Source organism: Cervus canadensis, chromosome 6, assembly GCF_019320065.1.
Source record: "Cervus canadensis isolate Bull #8, Minnesota chromosome 6, ASM1932006v1, whole genome shotgun sequence".
Taxonomy (NCBI): Eukaryota; Metazoa; Chordata; class Mammalia; order Artiodactyla; family Cervidae; genus Cervus; species Cervus canadensis.
In genome coordinates this window covers 19,736,881-19,743,904 of record NC_057391.1, presented here as the reverse complement: position 1 = coordinate 19,743,904, position 7,024 = coordinate 19,736,881, and the positions used below count along the sequence as shown (strand labels likewise).

Below are 7,024 nucleotides of genomic sequence, written 5' to 3'. Positions count from 1 at the left end.
CACTCCCGAACCTCACCCCATGTATCCTGTCATCTGGCTGTTCCCGATCTGTATCCTTTATAATAAAACTGCAATCATATAGTGCTTTCCTGAGTTCCATGAGTTATTCTAGAGAATTACCAGAACTGAGGGGAGTGTGGGAACCTCCTGGATTCTTAGCTAGCTAGTCAAAAGTGTGGGTGACCTAGGAACCCGCAATGTGGGCCTTGCAACTGAAGTGAGGGCAGTCTTCTGGAGGACTGAGTTCCCACCTGGTGGGGTCTGCACAAACTCCAGGGGGTTATACCAGAATTGGACTGTAGCACACCAGGTCGTGTCAGACCAGTGTAGGTTGAAACAGAATCCCAGGCTATTTTGCTTTGCAGGCTTGCGTGCTAAGTTGCTTCAGTCATGTCCGACTCTTTGTGACCCCCCATGGACTGTAACCCACCAGGCTCCTCTGTCCATGGGATTCTCAGGCAAGAATACTGGAGTGGGTTGCCATAGCCTCCTCTAGGGGATCTTCCCAACCCAGGGATGGAACCTGTATCTCATGTCTCCTGCATTGGCAGATGGGTTCTTTAGTCATTCTCAATCAGTTTCAAGTCAAAAAACCTTTTGTCAAAAGGAGTTTTTTAAAAAATTGTACCCAAACTAAAAAATGGACATATTTTTCTGCACTGGCTTTGGGCAGCTCAAAACTCAAACCTGGTTACCTGGTGGCCCCCCTGAAGCCTCAGTGCCATTCATGCCTCTGGTTATTAGCCCTAATGTAGCTTGGGAGTGAAATCTTGCTTTTCCATTACTGGCTATACTGCAGCCCCTGATATTTGCTTCTGAGATGTGTTACTTTCACTGGGCCTGGAAGCCTGCATGTCTGTCATCTCAGGCCATGCTGTGTGAAATTCCTTCCCAACAAACAATGTGGACTGGATATTTCGGTGACCTTTGAAATGAAACTTCAACCTTTCATAGTTGTTTAAACTAGTTGCTTACATAAGCGTTGTTTGCCAACGCTAAAACCCCTCCATTTTCATAGCCTTTCTGGACCAGCACACTACTTGGTTTCCCTGCAAATTAATAAATATTGAACTATGCTTTCAATAAATCTAAAATTTTATTGAATATCTTCTAGAAATGACTATAGTAAAATTTCAGGTTAATAGTGGGCAGGAGAAAAAAGTGTCTTCCAAAATACTGTCTTAACACAGCCTATTTCAGTCCAGACAGATCACAGGTTACACATTCAATATGCCCAAGCTAGGCACGGAATTATAAAGGTCCTTTTTTTTTTTTGGCTGTGCTGCATGGCATGTGGGGTCTCAGTTCCCCAACCAGGGATCAAACCCGTGCCCTCTACATTGCAAGTGCGAAGCCAGGGAAGACCAAGATACTGGTATTTTGTATTACATGATTTAAAAAATTCTGCCAGTAAAGTTCTTTAGACCTTTTATGGACTTCCCTGGTGGACCAATGGCTAAGATTCTGTGCTCCCAATGCAGACAGCCCAGGTTGGATCCCTGGTCAGGGAAATAGCTCCCACGTGCCACAACTAAGTGTTCACGTGTCATAACTAAAGTTCCTGCAGGTCACAACTAAGACCCAGTGCAGCCAAACAAATAAAACTTTTTAAGTTTTTTAGGCCTTTTAAATCATTTGTATTTTAAATTTGGTTATCAAGTTTTTCATAACTAGAGATAAAAACCCATTACAAATGATTCACAAAAATAGCTCTCTTCTAAGGTATCCACAGCATCAATGCTTCTGATCCCAGTAGCATAATAATAATTGTCCAGGAGGAAAATCCCCAATTGTCCATCACCTTTATCATAGATCGAGCTGGAAGTACTCCACCTGGCCACAGAGGAATTCTGTTTTTTTTCTGCCTCCCATTATATTAAATGCTCTTTTACCACTTTCCTCTTTGCCTTACAATCCTGGACATCCTAATCATTCCTGCCAGAAAAACACAGGAAAAATAAATTTTTTAATGTTTAGAAGTTGTTAAAAGGAAAGGGTTGGCTGGCATTGTCCTTGTTGTGCCACTGGTCGCAGAGCTCTTGATAATTCAGTCTCTAGGCCTCATTCTGATTCATCTCCAGCTTCAATATCGCTGTCACTACTGTCATCAGCCTAAGGCTGGCTTTGCAAGAATCACATAGAACCACAGGGTAGAGAAAGAGCTAGTGGATCCTGCCCTCAGCGTCCTATGTCACCTTCTTTATTTCATGCCACCAAGACAAAGCTTAATTACAGGTTCTTAGTCTTTTCCAGCTGAGCTATTTAAAATCCTAAAAGATGACGCTGTTAGAGTGCTGCATTCAATATGTCAGCAAATTTAGAAAACTCAGCAGTGGCCACGAGACTGGAAAAGGTCAGTTTTCATTCTAATCCCAAAGAAGGGAAATGCCAGAGAATATTCAGACTACCATGCAATTGTGCTCATTTCATATGCTAGTAAGGTTATGCTCAAAATCCTTCAAGCTAGGCTTTCAGTTGGGAAAGATTGAAAGCAAATGGAGAAGGAGGCGGCAGAGGATGTGATGGTTAGATAGCACCACCAGCTCAGTGGAAGTGAACCTGAGCAAACTCTGGGAGATGGTGAAGGACAGGGGAGCCTGGCCTACTGCAGTACATAGGGTTGCAGGGTAGGACATGATTTAGCAACTGAAACACAAACCTTAGTCAACTTTATCAAGACTTCTAGGGGATCATTAGAAATATGTCATTACTAATTGTTCCTGAGGATATAAGACAAGAATAATATTCTCTCTTTTAGAGTAGAAGGAAAAAAGTATATGGCATATAATACATGTCAGTTCAGTTCAGTCGCTCAGTCGTGTCCACCTCTTTGAGACCCGATGGATTGCAGCACGCCAGGCTCCCCTGTCCATCACCAACTCCCAGACCTTTCTCAAACTCATGTCCATATATACAGTTTTATATATATATATATAGTTATATGTGTGTGTATGAGAGGTGAGAGATTTCACATAGGCCATCAGCGCGTGTGTGCTCAGTCATGTCCGGCTCTTTGCGGCCCCATGGACTGTAGCCTGCCAGGCTCCACTGTCCATGGAATTTTCCAGGCAAGAATACTGGAGTAGGTTGCCATTTCCTACTCTAGGGGATCTTCCCAACCCAGGAGTGGAACCCCTACCTCTGTGTCTCCTGCATTGGCAGGTGGATTCTTTACCACTGGTGCCACCTGGGAAGCCCACTGCACAGAATAATACCAAGATCTTATGAAAGGGCTTGAATATACCAGCATACCCTTCACAGTCAAGTCCTGTACTGGAGTGGGTAGCCATTCCCTTTTCCAGGGGATCTGCCCAAACCAGGGATCGAACAGGGGTCTCCCTCACTGCAGGCAGATTCTTTACCGTCCGAGCCACCAGGGCAGCAGCCCCTACATGTGTGTGTATTATCTACATATAGATACACAAATATACACACACATACATATTTTGGCTCCTTTTGTTTGTATGTGATTTCTATACCTTCTCACATAATTTTTCCAAAATATTTTCCCTTACAGAGAGTATTCAGAGGTATTTTCAGGTAGTAGTTACCAGAAAAAAGAAAATCAGAGTGCTTTAATAAGCTTTTATGGTTTTCATCAAAAATAAGTGTCTTTTTAAATATAACTGGTCCTTGTAATTATATAAATGTAGTCATATTAAACCCAGTAATGTAATTGATGAGATGTTTTTGATCTCCAATAATTGGACCAACTACAAAGCCAACTAAGATATTTAAGTGTTATTTTCATTCCCAAAGAAAAGAAAGGGGAATGAAAGAAAGATAAAACCTTCTTGGTCACAGCTAGAACCCAGAGGACTATTTCACCTGTCTCTTGGCATGAATTTTACCTCAAACACACACATACAAAAATCTACTTCAAACAAATATCTACCATTAGCTCAAACCTGATCAATAAAGTCAGCAGAAGCGGGGCACTCTTCATGCCATTAGAGAGAAAATATACCTGCATTATTCGAGAGACCTGAGGAGAAAGAGATCCAAAACAAGTTTTCCCCTTGAAAATAGTAAGAAAAGTAAAGAGCCATCTTTTAGATTCTGGGAATGGGGTGATATGGTTGAAACTTATTATACAGGTCTTCAAAAGATTCTTGTGCTGCTTTAGTTTTAACCATTTTCTTAATTTAGTTATAGTTAATTTACAATGTGTTCATTTTGGGTATACAGAAAATGGCTCAGATAGATATATAGATAAATACATATACTTTTTCAGCTTCTTTTCCATTATTGGTTATTACAACATATTGTAGGTCCTTATTGTTTATCTAGCTTATATATAGTAGTGTATATAGGTTATACCCAAACTCCTAATTTGTCTCTTCCCTGCCTGCTATCCCCTTTGGTAACCATGTTTGTTTTCTATGTCTGTGAGTCTATTTCTGTTTGCTGTTTTGTTAACAAGTTCATTCACATCATTTTTTAGATTCCACATATAAGTGATATCATATATTTGTCTTTGTCTGACTTACTTCACTTAATATTTCATTTTACTTATTACACAGGGTCTTCAGAATATCCTTGTTATACCTTAAATTTAACTCCAAAAAAAAAAAAAAAATTAACTCCAGGGCTTTGTTCATTCTGATAGTGGAATAACACATATGTTAAGAGATGAAACAGAAAATTCTCTTCTGCTAGCTGAAATGGACTTCCACGCTTCAAGTCACAGGACAGAGTTTGTCCTCTTAGCTACAGAAATCATTTATTTCCTCAGGATCTGAACTAAGAGAGCACAACTGTTCTGTGAAGGGCTCAGGATATACACCAACTGGTGTCCCTTGGTGTGAGTGGGACCCACAGGAGCAGGGTCAGCGGGGCCCGGGGTCTGCCTCCCGTGTCCTGCAGAGAGATGTGCTGGGGCCCAGTGAAAGACATGCGCTGAGCAGAAGAGTCTCAGAGGGCTTGTATCCCTCTGTTTTATGAGATGTGTATAAAGGCATCTTCACATGAGGGATTAAACATTTTATTTATGCACACCAAGGCCTTCCCTCCCCGGTGGCTCAGATGGTAAGGAATCTGCCTACAATGCAGGAGATCCGGGGTTTGATCCCTGGGTTAGGAAGATTCCCCTGGAGAAGCAAATGGCTACTCACTCCAATATTCTTGCCTGGGGACAAGACAATGGACAGAGGAGCCTGGCAGGCTATAGTCCATGGGGTTGAAAAGAGTCGGACATGACTGAACAACTTTCACATGCACACCAAGCAGTTCTCATCGTAGGTGCCCACTGTCTAGGGGGATTCTCTGATGCCTCGGTTTCCAGACCTTGGAAACTTCAAGTCCCCGGGGGGACATTGAGTCTGAGAGCTGGCTCACTGCCAGGCAACTGAGAGAGGAGCCCAGTGTCAGAGTCATGCGCCAGAGCCACTCGTCTCCACAACACACAGCAGTACATAGTTGCACATACACAACATACACACGTCTGCGGTTGTTGGGGAGATGGGAGCCATTAATAGATTTTATTTTTTTAAGATTTTTAGTTTCAGGCAATGATGATATGTCAATGTACAATAGGTGCATCAATTGCAACTATATGAGGTCTCTGTGTTTAAGGCAGACTTTCATTAGAAGCAGTCCCCAGGCGAGTTGGAATAAGGTGACTGGTTGGATTTCTAAGAACTTATAGAGCTTATGAGTCTGTTGCATCCCACATGAAGGGCAGTTTGGTAAGGTCAAGAACGAACTGTCTCTCCCTCATTCTTGATGCTAGAGTTCCACATCCACCAAGCTCTTTTTTTTTTTTTTACTAGAAAAGGCAATAGTCTTTCTAAGTTTCATCCTTTTAAAAGTACCTTCTCTTTCTGCTTGTTACCAAACATGCATTTTCCTTATTGTTTAAAATGTGTATAAGAAGGGACTAGGAGAGGCATTTGGAGGCTATTACCGGGTTGGGTGGGCCGGGCTAGGGAGGGGTTTGGGGGTGAGCCCTGGGTCCCCAGTCCACTGAGGAGATGGATGAGGATGGGCTTTCTCTCATGGGCTCAGGCACAGACCTGACTAAAGTGCCAGCTATTCAACAGAAAAGATCGGTGGCATTTCTAAGCAAGTTTGCAACGCACACTGTAGAGTTCCTCAACGGCTTTTCTACAGTTTGTGAGGAGAAACTAGCAGACCTTTCTCTTCATATCCAGCAGATTGAAACAACTCTCAATATTTTAGATGCAAAGTTATCATCTATCCCAGGCCTAGATGATGTCACATTTGGAGCATCTCCTGTAAATGTCACTAGGATCACAAATGGAACACATTCTGAAGCCACTTCAGAGCAATCACGCAGAACAGTTTACAGGACTCTGGACCACAGGAAAGTGAAGTAACACCAGAAAATATCTTAAATGTAGCCAAGGATCCAAGATATGCCAGATATCTCAAAACGGTTCAAGTGGGTGTTCCAGTGATGGCAATAAGAAACAAAATGATATTGGAAGGACTAGACCCAAATTTTCTTGAGAGGCCAGATGCTCCAGTGCCTGATGGTAAAGGTGAAAAAAACACAGAAGAAAGTTCAGATAGTGAATCTTCTTTTAGTGACTAAGCTTAATTTTCATAACAATTATATATACATGTGTTAGTGTACCTTTGCTTTCTATAACAAAGAGCCCGAACTCTAATTCTTAGTTATGAAAACATCAAGTGGCTACAGATCTGCCACCAAGCTTCCTCTGTTAAAAAATAATAATAATAAAGCATTTATTTAAAAAAAAAAGTGTAAGACCCTCCCACTTTGGAGAGCAAGACCTGGACTTAACCTTGGACTCTTCACTCACTAGTTCTAACTTACGAGGGATAGAACTAGTTTATCCCTAGTAAATTATTTAGCCTCTCAGAGGTTATTTTCTATCAGTAAAATGAGAGATTAATAATATCTGTCCACCTCATATAGTTATTGGGAAGATCAAAAGGAAAGATGTATGAAAGTAATTAACAAAATGAGGAATAAAAACCGTATGGTCATTGCACAGAACGGTTTTATAAACAGAAGTCACTCTTCAAATGTTCGTAC

The 7,024-nt window shown here is 41.6% G+C and overlaps 1 pseudogene; it reads left to right on the top strand.

The window, feature by feature from the left end:
- Nucleotides 1-874: 874 nt before the first annotated feature.
- Nucleotides 875-6,562, top strand: LOC122443183 (annotated as a pseudogene).
- Nucleotides 6,563-7,024: the final 462 nt, after the last annotated feature.